The sequence below is a fragment of the Rhinoderma darwinii genome (genome assembly GCF_050947455.1).
Source record: "Rhinoderma darwinii isolate aRhiDar2 chromosome 5 unlocalized genomic scaffold, aRhiDar2.hap1 SUPER_5_unloc_34, whole genome shotgun sequence".
Taxonomy (NCBI): Eukaryota; Metazoa; Chordata; class Amphibia; order Anura; family Rhinodermatidae; genus Rhinoderma; species Rhinoderma darwinii.
Window position 1 is genome coordinate 175,720 of NW_027461792.1, and position 12,942 is coordinate 188,661.

At 47.6% G+C, this 12,942-nt stretch overlaps 9 non-coding genes across 9 annotated transcripts; all 9 read right to left on the minus strand.

The window, feature by feature from the left end:
- Window positions 1–579: 579 nt before the first annotated feature.
- On the minus strand, window positions 580–770 carry LOC142690458 (U2 spliceosomal RNA). Its single transcript, XR_012859229.1, has one exon. It is a non-coding gene; the product is annotated as a U2 spliceosomal RNA (small nuclear RNA).
- Window positions 771–2,062: 1,292 nt separating this feature from the next.
- On the minus strand, window positions 2,063–2,253 carry LOC142690459 (U2 spliceosomal RNA). Its single transcript, XR_012859230.1, has one exon. It is a non-coding gene; the product is annotated as a U2 spliceosomal RNA (small nuclear RNA).
- Window positions 2,254–3,545: 1,292 nt separating this feature from the next.
- LOC142690460 (U2 spliceosomal RNA) lies at window positions 3,546–3,736 on the minus strand. Its single transcript, XR_012859231.1, has one exon. It is a non-coding gene; the product is annotated as a U2 spliceosomal RNA (small nuclear RNA).
- Window positions 3,737–5,033: 1,297 nt separating this feature from the next.
- On the minus strand, window positions 5,034–5,224 carry LOC142690461 (U2 spliceosomal RNA). Its single transcript, XR_012859232.1, has one exon. It is a non-coding gene; the product is annotated as a U2 spliceosomal RNA (small nuclear RNA).
- A 1,276-nt stretch (window positions 5,225–6,500) lies between these two features.
- On the minus strand, window positions 6,501–6,691 carry LOC142690462 (U2 spliceosomal RNA). The gene has a single exon (XR_012859233.1). It is a non-coding gene; the product is annotated as a U2 spliceosomal RNA (small nuclear RNA).
- A 1,300-nt stretch (window positions 6,692–7,991) lies between these two features.
- On the minus strand, window positions 7,992–8,182 carry LOC142690463 (U2 spliceosomal RNA). The gene has a single exon (XR_012859234.1). It is a non-coding gene; the product is annotated as a U2 spliceosomal RNA (small nuclear RNA).
- A 1,284-nt stretch (window positions 8,183–9,466) lies between these two features.
- LOC142690464 (U2 spliceosomal RNA) lies at window positions 9,467–9,657 on the minus strand. Its single transcript, XR_012859235.1, has one exon. It is a non-coding gene; the product is annotated as a U2 spliceosomal RNA (small nuclear RNA).
- Window positions 9,658–10,949: 1,292 nt separating this feature from the next.
- On the minus strand, window positions 10,950–11,140 carry LOC142690465 (U2 spliceosomal RNA). Its single transcript, XR_012859236.1, has one exon. It is a non-coding gene; the product is annotated as a U2 spliceosomal RNA (small nuclear RNA).
- A 1,288-nt stretch (window positions 11,141–12,428) lies between these two features.
- LOC142690467 (U2 spliceosomal RNA) lies at window positions 12,429–12,619 on the minus strand. The gene has a single exon (XR_012859237.1). It is a non-coding gene; the product is annotated as a U2 spliceosomal RNA (small nuclear RNA).
- Window positions 12,620–12,942: the final 323 nt, after the last annotated feature.

Sequence of the window (12,942 nt, forward strand, 5' to 3'; positions counted from 1 at the left end):
AGTAACAAATCCAAATTGCTGCTCTCTTTGTAGGCAAGCAAGGCTTTGTTGCAACTGCAATTCTTACTTCTTCTTGAAATGTAGGGACGACAGTACATTCCATCACATCCATCTAGTGTACACAGGTAGGTCCATTGTGGCGGGCAGGCGAGCGGGCGGGCTGCTTTATTGGCTGTTTGCTGTTCCCCTACTCCACTCCACTATTTGACTGTTGTGCTGCAATCAATCAATCAATCAATCAATCAATCAATCAATCAATCAATCAATCAATCAATCAATCAGTGGCTGGCTCAGGTGCAGCTCTTTAACTTACCTAAAAGGGAGGGCGGAGAGAAGACAAGGAAGGTGAATGAGGTGTTCCAATGTGAAATGCCGGAAACACAGAAACACAGACGACACACAACAAGAGGTGGCAATCTATTCATTAATTGCATTTAATCAATGAGCTCATTATCACTCATGCATTGTCCAACAGGTGTTGAAATAATGGGATTAAAAGGGGAGATCCCTTCAGAAAGACAGAAACAATAGCAAAGACAAAAAACACTTTTGGAATCTGCTTTTAGTCAACACATAAGGAAAGGGTGCACCGGTCCTGGAAATACTGCAATACCAGGTCAATGCGTGGAGTGGACAGAGCAAGCTCTATTTCCATCTCCCTGTTCTAAAAATCCATTTAATATATGGTCCCCAGATAGGGGACGTATCAGATATTAAACTGATAAGAACAGATACTACACTTGATCTTAGCCAAAAGGCCGAGAAGCGATAACCCGAACGGGCCGCGCGTTGCCCGAGCCTGCCCGATACTGCTGTTCAGCCCTTGCAGCGATTCAGCCTACTTCTAGGCAATTCCATGGGGCCCTGCAGGCTCACACACTCACAGCTACACGGGAGGTGAATAAAGGCCGGAGAGGAAGCCAGACAGGATTTGCTTCTTTTGCTTGCACCACAATGCAGTGCTGAAAGAGGAGGAATCTACATAAAAACGCCTTCCTGGCAACGCCCAAATGCCCTGCTGCCATGCAGATAAACACTGGCAGCGGCAGCAAGTGCATGCCCACAGCCACCCCTTGTTCCTTCACACCTTGTATCAGCTGTAATCCAGTCCAGTCCAGTGCTGCCTGCTGAGCAGCACTGACCAACACTGCCTGGGCCCAGGCTTTTATCTCTGAGGCCCCATTATGATGTCAGAAAGCTGGCTCTGGAATCCTGAGGGCTCCACTATGACACGTGCAAAGTTCTGTCTGAACTTTATATAAGACGGTGAGGCTCAGTCAGTCACTCAGTGTTGCCTGAGAGGGCAACACTGCAACAGCCGGCCGCCAGGCTGTCTTTTTTTTGCACAGCTAGTTGCCTCCAGGAGGCCACAAGAGGGAGACAAGGGACTGCAAAATGGAAAATAGGCATCCACCAACTTTACAGACAACTTCTCCTTGCTCCTACAACCTCCATCCTTGCACAGTTTGTTATTCTTCTAGGTAACATAGTAACAAATCCAAATTGCTGCTCTCTTTGTAGGCAAGCAAGGCTTTGTTGCAACTGCAATTCTTACTTCTTCTTGAAATGTAGGGACGACAGTACATTCCATCACATCCATCTAGTGTACACAGGTAGGTCCATTGTGGCGGGCAGGCGAGCGGGCGGGCTGCTTTATTGGCTGTTTGCTGTTCCCCTACTCCACTCCACTATTTGACTGTTGTGCTGCATCAATCAATCAATCAATCAATCAATCAATCAATCAATCAATCAATCAATCAATCAGTGGCTGGCTCAGGTGCAGCTCTTTAACTTACCTAAAAGGGAGGGCGGAGAGAAGACAAGGAAGGTGAATGAGGTGTTCCAATGTGAAATGCCGGAAACACAGAAACACAGACGACACACAACAAGAGGTGGCAATCTATTCATTAATTGCATTTAATCAATGAGCTCATTATCACTCATGCATTGTCCAACAGGTGTTGAAATAATGGGATTAAAAGGGGAGATCCCTTCAGAAAGACAGAAACAATAGCAAAGACAAAAAACACTTTTGGAATCTGCTTTTAGTCAACACATAAGGAAAGGGTGCACCGGTCCTGGAAATACTGCAATACCAGGTCAATGCGTGGAGTGGACAGAGCAAGCTCTATTTCCATCTCCCTGTTCTAAAAATCCATTTAATATATGGTCCCCAGATAGGGGACGTATCAGATATTAAACTGATAAGAACAGATACTACACTTGATCTTAGCCAAAAGGCCGAGAAGCGATAACCCGAACGGGCCGCGCGTTGCCCGAGCCTGCCCGATACTGCTGTTCAGCCCTTGCAGCGATTCAGCCTACTTCTAGGCAATTCCATGGGGCCCTGCAGGCTCACACACTCACAGCTACACGGGAGGTGAATAAAGGCCGGAGAGGAAGCCAGACAGGATTTGCTTCTTTTGCTTGCACCACAATGCAGTGCTGAAAGAGGAGGAATCTACATAAAAACGCCTTCCTGGCAACGCCCAAATGCCCTGCTGCCATGCAGATAAACACTGGCAGCGGCAGCAAGTGCATGCCCACAGCCACCCCTTGTTCCTTCACACCTTGTATCAGCTGTAATCCAGTCCAGTCCAGTGCTGCCTGCTGAGCAGCACTGACCAACACTGCCTGGGCCCAGGCTTTTATCTCTGAGGCCCCATTATGATGTCAGAAAGCTGGCTCTGGAATCCTGAGGGCTCCACTATGACACGTGCAAAGTTCCGTCTGAACTTTATATAAGACGGTGAGGCTCAGTCAGTCACTCAGTGTTGCCTGAGAGGGCAACACTGCAACAGCCGGCCGCCAGGCTGTCTTTTTTTTGCACAGCTAGTTGCCTCCAGGAGGCCACAAGAGGGAGACAAGGGACTGCAAAATGGAAAATAGGCATCCACCAACTTTACAGACAACTTCTCCTTGCTCCTACAACCTCCATCCTTGCACAGTTTGTTATTCTTCTAGGTAACATAGTAACAAATCCAAATTGCTGCTCTCTTTGTAGGCAAGCAAGGCTTTGTTGCAACTGCAATTCTTACTTCTTCTTGAAATGTAGGGACGACAGTACATTCCATCACATCCATCTAGTGTACACAGGTAGGTCCATTGTGGCGGGCAGGCGAGCGGGCGGGCTGCTTTATTGGCTGTTTGCTGTTCCCCTACTCCACTCCACTATTTGACTGTTGTGCTGCATCAATCAATCAATCAATCAATCAATCAATCAATCAATCAATCAATCAATCAATCAGTGGCTGGCTCAGGTGCAGCTCTTTAACTTACCTAAAAGGGAGGGCGGAGAGAAGACAAGGAAGGTGAATGAGGTGTTCCAATGTGAAATGCCGGAAACACAGAAACACAGACGACACACAACAAGAGGTGGCAATCTATTCATTAATTGCATTTAATCAATGAGCTCATTATCACTCATGCATTGTCCAACAGGTGTTGAAATAATGGGATTAAAAGGGGAGATCCCTTCAGAAAGACAGAAACAATAGCAAAGACAAAAAACACTTTTGGAATCTGCTTTTAGTCAACACATAAGGAAAGGGTGCACCGGTCCTGGAAATACTGCAATACCAGGTCAATGCGTGGAGTGGACAGAGCAAGCTCTATTTCCATCTCCCTGTTCTAAAAATCCATTTAATATATGGTCCCCAGATAGGGGACGTATCAGATATTAAACTGATAAGAACAGATACTACACTTGATCTTAGCCAAAAGGCCGAGAAGCGATAACCCGAACGGGCCGCGCGTTGCCCGAGCCTGCCCGATACTGCTGTTCAGCCCTTGCAGCGATTCAGCCTACTTCTAGGCAATTCCATGGGGCCCTGCAGGCTCACACACTCACAGCTACACGGGGAGGTGAATAAAGGCCGGAGAGGAAGCCAGACAGGATTTGCTTATTTTGCTTGCACCACAATGCAGTGCTGAAAGAGGAGGAATCTACATAAAAACACCTTCCTGGCAACGCCCAAATGCCCTGCTGCCATGCAGATAAACACTGGCAGCGGCAGCAAGTGCATGCCCACAGCCACCCCTTGTTCCTTCACACCTTGTATCAGCTGTAATCCAGTCCAGTCCAGTGCTGCCTGCTGAGCAGCACTGACCAACACTGCCTGGGCCCAGGCTTTTATCTCTGAGGCCCCATTATGATGTCAGAAAGCTGGCTCTGGAATCCTGAGGGCTCCACTATGACACGTGCAAAGTTCCGTCTGAACTTTATATAAGACGGTGAGGCTCAGTCAGTCACTCAGTGTTGCCTGAGAGGGCAACACTGCAACAGCCGGCCGCCAGGCTGTCTTTTTTTTGCACAGCTAGTTGCCTCCAGGAGGCCACAAGAGGGAGACAAGGGACTGCAAAATGGAAAATAGGCATCCACCAACTTTACAGACAACTTCTCCTTGCTCCTACAACCTCCATCCTTGCACAGTTTGTTATTCTTCTAGGTAACATAGTAACAAATCCAAATTGCTGCTCTCTTTGTAGGCAAGCAAGGCTTTGTTGCAACTGCAATTCTTACTTCTTCTTGAAATGTAGGGACGACAGTACATTCCATCACATCCATCTAGTGTACACAGGTAGGTCCATTGTGGCGGGCAGGCGAGCGGGCGGGCTGCTTTATTGGCTGTTTGCTGTTCCCCTACTCCACTCCACTATTTGACTGTTGTGCTGCATCAATCAATCAATCAATCAATCAATCAATCAATCAATCAATCAATCAATCAATCAATCAGTGGCTGGCTCAGGTGCAGCTCTTTAACTTACCTAAAAGGGAGGGCGGAGAGAAGACAAGGAAGGTGAATGAGGTGTTCCAATGTGAAATGCCGGAAACACAGAAACACAGACGACACACAACAAGAGGTGGCAATCTATTCATTAATTGCATTTAATCAATGAGCTCATTATCACTCATGCATTGTCCAACAGGTGTTGAAATAATGGGATTAAAAGGGGAGATCCCTTCAGAAAGACAGAAACAATAGCAAAGACAAAAAACACTTTTGGAATCTGCTTTTAGTCAACACATAAGGAAAGGGTGCACCGGTCCTGGAAATACTGCAATACCAGGTCAATGCGTGGAGTGGACAGAGCAAGCTCTATTTCCATCTCCCTGTTCTAAAAATCCATTTAATATATGGTCCCCAGATAGGGGACGTATCAGATATTAAACTGATAAGAACAGATACTACACTTGATCTTAGCCAAAAGGCCGAGAAGCGATAACCCGAACGGGCCGCGCGTTGCCCGAGCCTGCCCGATACTGCTGTTCAGCCCTTGCAGCGATTCAGCCTACTTCTAGGCAATTCCATGGGGCCCTGCAGGCTCACACACTCACAGCTACACGGGAGGTGAATAAAGGCCGGAGAGGAAGCCAGACAGGATTTGCTTCTTTTGCTTGCACCACAATGCAGTGCTGAAAGAGGAGGAATCTACATAAAAACGCCTTCCTGGCAACGCCCAAATGCCCTGCTGCCATGCAAATAAACACTGGCAGCGGCAGCAAGTGCATGCCCACAGCCACCCCTTGTTCCTTCACACCTTGTATCAGCTGTAATCCAGTCCAGTCCAGTGCTGCCTGCTGAGCAGCACTGACCAACACTGCCTGGGCCCAGGCTTTTATCTCTGAGGCCCCATTATGATGTCAGAAAGCTGGCTCTGGAATCCTGAGGGCTCCACTATGACACGTGCAAAGTTCCGTCTGAACTTTATATAAGACGGTGAGGCTCAGTCAGTCACTCAGTGTTGCCTGAGAGGGCAACACTGCAACAGCCGGCCGCCAGGCTGTCTTTTTTTTGCACAGCTAGTTGCCTCCAGGAGGCCACAAGAGGGAGACAAGGGACTGCAAAATGGAAAATAGGCATCCACCAACTTTACAGACAACTTCTCCTTGCTCCTACAACCTCCATCCTTGCACAGTTTGTTATTCTTCTAGGTAACATAGTAACAAATCCAAATTGCTGCTCTCTTTGTAGGCAAGCAAGGCTTTGTTGCAACTGCAATTCTTACTTCTTCTTGAAATGTAGGGACGACAGTACATTCCATCACATCCATCTAGTGTACACAGGTAGGTCCATTGTGGCGGGCAGGCGAGCGGGCGGGCTGCTTTATTGGCTGTTTGCTGTTCCCCTACTCCACTCCACTATTTGACTGTTGTGCTGCATCAATCAATCAATCAATCAATCAATCAATCAATCAATCAGTGGCTGGCTCAGGTGCAGCTCTTTAACTTACCTAAAAGGGAGGGCGGAGAGAAGACAAGGAAGGTGAATGAGGTGTTCCAATGTGAAATGCCGGAAACACAGAAACACAGACGACACACAACAAGAGGTGGCAATCTATTCATTAATTGCATTTAATCAATGAGCTCATTATCACTCATGCATTGTCCAACAGGTGTTGAAATAATGGGATTAAAAGGGGAGATCCCTTCAGAAAGACAGAAACAATAGCAAAGACAAAAAACACTTTTGGAATCTGCTTTTAGTCAGCACATAAGGAAAGGGTGCACCGGTCCTGGAAATACTGCAATACCAGGTCAATGCGTGGAGTGGACAGAGCAAGCTCTATTTCCATCTCCCTGTTCTAAAAATCCATTTAATATATGGTCCCCAGATAGGGGACGTATCAGATATTAAACTGATAAGAACAGATACTACACTTGATCTTAGCCAAAAGGCCGAGAAGCGATAACCCGAACGGGCCGCGCGTTGCCCGAGCCTGCCCGATACTGCTGTTCAGCCCTTGCAGCGATTCAGCCTACTTCTAGGCAATTCCATGGGGCCCTGCAGGCTCACACACTCACAGCTACACGGGAGGTGAATAAAGGCCGGAGAGGAAGCCAGACAGGATTTGCTTCTTTTGCTTGCACCACAATGCAGTGCTGAAAGAGGAGGAATCTACATAAAAACGCCTTCCTGGCAACGCCCAAATGCCCTGCTGCCATGCAGATAAACACTGGCAGCGGCAGCAAGTGCATGCCCACAGCCACCCCTTGTTCCTTCACACCTTGTATCAGCTGTAATCCAGTCCAGTCCAGTGCTGCCTGCTGAGCAGCACTGACCAACACTGCCTGGGCCCAGGCTTTTATCTCTGAGGCCCCATTATGATGTCAGAAAGCTGGCTCTGGAATCCTGAGGGCTCCACTATGACACGTGCAAAGTTCCGTCTGAACTTTATATAAGACGGTGAGGCTCAGTCAGTCACTCAGTGTTGCCTGAGAGGGCAACACTGCAACAGCCGGCCGCCAGGCTGTCTTTTTTTTGCACAGCTAGTTGCCTCCAGGAGGCCACAAGAGGGAGACAAGGGACTGCAAAATGGAAAATAGGCATCCACCAACTTTACAGACAACTTCTCCTTGCTCCTACAACCTCCATCCTTGCACAGTTTGTTATTCTTCTAGGTAACATAGTAACAAATCCAAATTGCTGCTCTCTTTGTAGGCAAGCAAGGCTTTGTTGCAACTGCAATTCTTACTTCTTCTTGAAATGTAGGGACGACAGTACATTCCATCACATCCATCTAGTGTACACAGGTAGGTCCATTGTGGCGGGCAGGCGAGCGGGCGGGCTGCTTTATTGGCTGTTTGCTGTTCCCCTACTCCACTCCACTATTTGACTGTTGTGCTGCATCAATCAATCAATCAATCAATCAATCAATCAATCAATCAATCAATCAATCAATCAATCAATCAGTGGCTGGCTCAGGTGCAGCTCTTTAACTTACCTAAAAGGGAGGGCGGAGAGAAGACAAGGAAGGTGAATGAGGTGTTCCAATGTGAAATGCCGGAAACACAGAAACACAGACGACACACAACAAGAGGTGGCAATCTATTCATTAATTGCATTTAATCAATGAGCTCATTATCACTCATGCATTGTCCAACAGGTGTTGAAATAATGGGATTAAAAGGGGAGATCCCTTCAGAAAGACAGAAACAATAGCAAAGACAAAAAACACTTTTGGAATCTGCTTTTAGTCAACACATAAGGAAAGGGTGCACCGGTCCTGGAAATACTGCAATACCAGGTCAATGCGTGGAGTGGACAGAGCAAGCTCTATTTCCATCTCCCTGTTCTAAAAATCCATTTAATATATGGTCCCCAGATAGGGGACGTATCAGATATTAAACTGATAAGAACAGATACTACACTTGATCTTAGCCAAAAGGCCGAGAAGCGATAACCCGAACGGGCCGCGCGTTGCCCGAGCCTGCCCGATACTGCTGTTCAGCCCTTGCAGCGATTCAGCCTACTTCTAGGCAATTCCATGGGGCCCTGCAGGCTCACACACTCACAGCTACACGGGAGGTGAATAAAGGCCGGAGAGGAAGCCAGACAGGATTTGCTTCTTTTGCTTGCACCACAATGCAGTGCTGAAAGAGGAGGAATCTACATAAAAACGCCTTCCTGGCAACGCCCAAATGCCCTGCTGCCATGCAGATAAACACTGGCAGCGGCAGCAAGTGCATGCCCACAGCCACCCCTTGTTCCTTCACACCTTGTATCAGCTGTAATCCAGTCCAGTCCAGTGCTGCCTGCTGAGCAGCACTGACCAACACTGCCTGGGCCCAGGCTTTTATCTCTGAGGCCCCATTATGATGTCAGAAAGCTGGCTCTGGAATCCTGAGGGCTCCACTATGACACGTGCAAAGTTCCGTCTGAACTTTATATAAGACGGTGAGGCTCAGTCAGTCACTCAGTGTTGCCTGAGAGGGCAACACTGCAACAGCCGGCCGCCAGGCTGTCTTTTTTTTGCACAGCTAGTTGCCTCCAGGAGGCCACAAGAGGGAGACAAGGGACTGCAAAATGGAAAATAGGCATCCACCAACTTTACAGACAACTTCTCCTTGCTCCTACAACCTCCATCCTTGCACAGTTTGTTATTCTTCTAGGTAACATAGTAACAAATCCAAATTGCTGCTCTCTTTGTAGGCAAGCAAGGCTTTGTTGCAACTGCAATTCTTACTTCTTCTTGAAATGTAGGGACGACAGTACATTCCATCACATCCATCTAGTGTACACAGGTAGGTCCATTGTGGCGGGCAGGCGAGCGGGCGGGCTGCTTTATTGGCTGTTTGCTGTTCCCCTACTCCACTCCACTATTTGACTGTTGTGCTGCATCAATCAATCAATCAATCAATCAATCAATCAATCAATCAATCAATCAGTGGCTGGCTCAGGTGCAGCTCTTTAACTTACCTAAAAGGGAGGGCGGAGAGAAGACAAGGAAGGTGAATGAGGTGTTCCAATGTGAAATGCCGGAAACACAGAAACACAGACGACACACAACAAGAGGTGGCAATCTATTCATTAATTGCATTTAATCAATGAGCTCATTATCACTCATGCATTGTCCAACAGGTGTTGAAATAATGGGATTAAAAGGGGAGATCCCTTCAGAAAGACAGAAACAATAGCAAAGACAAAAAACACTTTTGGAATCTGCTTTTAGTCAACACATAAGGAAAGGGTGCACCGGTCCTGGAAATACTGCAATACCAGGTCAATGCGTGGAGTGGACAGAGCAAGCTCTATTTCCATCTCCCTGTTCTAAAAATCCATTTAATATATGGTCCCCAGATAGGGGACGTATCAGATATTAAACTGATAAGAACAGATACTACACTTGATCTTAGCCAAAAGGCCGAGAAGCGATAACCCGAACGGGCCGCGCGTTGCCCGAGCCTGCCCGATACTGCTGTTCAGCCCTTGCAGCGATTCAGCCTACTTCTAGGCAATTCCATGGGGCCCTGCAGGCTCACACACTCACAGCTACACGGGAGGTGAATAAAGGCCGGAGAGGAAGCCAGACAGGATTTGCTTCTTTTGCTTGCACCACAATGCAGTGCTGAAAGAGGAGGAATCTACATAAAAACGCCTTCCTGGCAACGCCCAAATGCCCTGCTGCCATGCAAATAAACACTGGCAGCGGCAGCAAGTGCATGCCCACAGCCACCCCTTGTTCCTTCACACCTTGTATCAGCTGTAATCCAGTCCAGTCCAGTGCTGCCTGCTGAGCAGCACTGACCAACACTGCCTGGGCCCAGGCTTTTATCTCTGAGGCCCCATTATGATGTCAGAAAGCTGGCTCTGGAATCCTGAGGGCTCCACTATGACACGTGCAAAGTTCCGTCTGAACTTTATATAAGACGGTGAGGCTCAGTCAGTCACTCAGTGTTGCCTGAGAGGGCAACACTGCAACAGCCGGCCGCCAGGCTGTCTTTTTTTTGCACAGCTAGTTGCCTCCAGGAGGCCACAAGAGGGAGACAAGGGACTGCAAAATGGAAAATAGGCATCCACCAACTTTACAGACAACTTCTCCTTGCTCCTACAACCTCCATCCTTGCACAGTTTGTTATTCTTCTAGGTAACATAGTAACAAATCCAAATTGCTGCTCTCTTTGTAGGCAAGCAAGGCTTTGTTGCAACTGCAATTCTTACTTCTTCTTGAAATGTAGGGACGACAGTACATTCCATCACATCCATCTAGTGTACACAGGTAGGTCCATTGTGGCGGGCAGGCGAGCGGGCGGGCTGCTTTATTGGCTGTTTGCTGTTCCCCTACTCCACTCCACTATTTGACTGTTGTGCTGCATCAATCAATCAATCAATCAATCAATCAATCAATCAATCAATCAATCAATCAATCAGTGGCTGGCTCAGGTGCAGCTCTTTAACTTACCTAAAAGGGAGGGCGGAGAGAAGACAAGGAAGGTGAATGAGGTGTTCCAATGTGAAATGCCGGAAACACAGAAACACAGACGACACACAACAAGAGGTGGCAATCTATTCATTAATTGCATTTAATCAATGAGCTCATTATCACTCATGCATTGTCCAACAGGTGTTGAAATAATGGGATTAAAAGGGGAGATCCCTTCAGAAAGACAGAAACAATAGCAAAGACAAAAAACACTTTTGGAATCTGCTTTTAGTCAACACATAAGGAAAGGGTGCACCGGTCCTGGAAATACTGCAATACCAGGTCAATGCGTGGAGTGGACAGAGCAAGCTCTATTTCCATCTCCCTGTTCTAAAAATCCATTTAATATATGGTCCCCAGATAGGGGACGTATCAGATATTAAACTGATAAGAACAGATACTACACTTGATCTTAGCCAAAAGGCCGAGAAGCGATAACCCGAACGGGCCGCGCGTTGCCCGAGCCTGCCCGATACTGCTGTTCAGCCCTTGCAGCGATTCAGCCTACTTCTAGGCAATTCCATGGGGCCCTGCAGGCTCACACACTCACAGCTACACGGGAGGTGAATAAAGGCCGGAGAGGAAGCCAGACAGGATTTGCTTCTTTTGCTTGCACCACAATGCAGTGCTGAAAGAGGAGGAATCTACATAAAAACGCCTTCCTGGCAACGCCCAAATGCCCTGCTGCCATGCAGATAAACACTGGCAGCGGCAGCAAGTGCATGCCCACAGCCACCCCTTGTTCCTTCACACCTTGTATCAGCTGTAATCCAGTCCAGTCCAGTGCTGCCTGCTGAGCAGCACTGACCAACACTGCCTGGGCCCAGGCTTTTATCTCTGAGGCCCCATTATGATGTCAGAAAGCTGGCTCTGGAATCCTGAGGGCTCCACTATGACACGTGCAAAGTTCCGTCTGAACTTTATATAAGACGGTGAGGCTCAGTCAGTCACTCAGTGTTGCCTGAGAGGGCAACACTGCAACAGCCGGCCGCCAGGCTGTCTTTTTTTTGCACAGCTAGTTGCCTCCAGGAGGCCACAAGAGGGAGACAAGGGACTGCAAAATGGAAAATAGGCATCCACCAACTTTACAGACAACTTCTCCTTGCTCCTACAACCTCCATCCTTGCACAGTTTGTTATTCTTCTAGGTAACATAGTAACAAATCCAAATTGCTGCTCTCTTTGTAGGCAAGCAAGGCTTTGTTGCAACTGCAATTCTTACTTCTTCTTGAAATGTAGGGACGACAGTACATTCCATCACATCCATCTAGTGTACACAGGTAGGTCCATTGTGGCGGGCAGGCGAGCGGGCGGGCTGCTTTATTGGCTGTTTGCTGTTCCCCTACTCCACTCCACTATTTGACTGTTGTGCTGCATCAATCAATCAATCAATCAATCAATCAATCAATCAATCAATCAATCAATCAGTGGCTGGCTCAGGTGCAGCTCTTTAACTTACCTAAAAGGGAGGGCGGAGAGAAGACAAGGAAGGTGAATGAGGTGTTCCAATGTGAAATGCCGGAAACACAGAAACACAGACGACACACAACAAGAGGTGGCAATCTATTCATTAATTGCATTTAATCAATGAGCTCATTATCACTCATGCATTGTCCAACAGGTGTTGAAATAATGGGATTAAAAGGGGAGATCCCTTCAGAAAGACAGAAACAATAGCAAAGACAAAAAACACTTTTGGAATCTGCTTTTAGTCAACACATAAGGAAAGGGTGCACCGGTCCTGGAAATACTGCAATACCAGGTCAATGCGTGGAGTGGACAGAGCAAGCTCTATTTCCATCTCCCTGTTCTAAAAATCCATTTAATATATGGTCCCCAGATAGGGGACGTATCAGATATTAAACTGATAAGAACAGATACTACACTTGATCTTAGCCAAAAGGCCGAGAAGCGATAACCCGAACGGGCCGCGCGTTGCCCGAGCCTGCCCGATACTGCTGTTCAGCCCTTGCAGCGATTCAGCCTACTTCTAGGCAATTCCATGGGGCCCTGCAGGCTCACACACTCACAGCTACACGGGAGGTGAATAAAGGCCGGAGAGGAAGCCAGACAGGATTTGCTTCTTTTGCTTGCACCACAATGCAGTGCTGAAAGAGGAGGAATCTACATAAAAACGCCTTCCTGGCAACGCCCAAATGCCCTGCTGCCATGCAAATAAACACTGGCAGCGGCAGCAAGTGCATGCCCACAGCCACCCCTTGTTCCTTCACACCTTGTA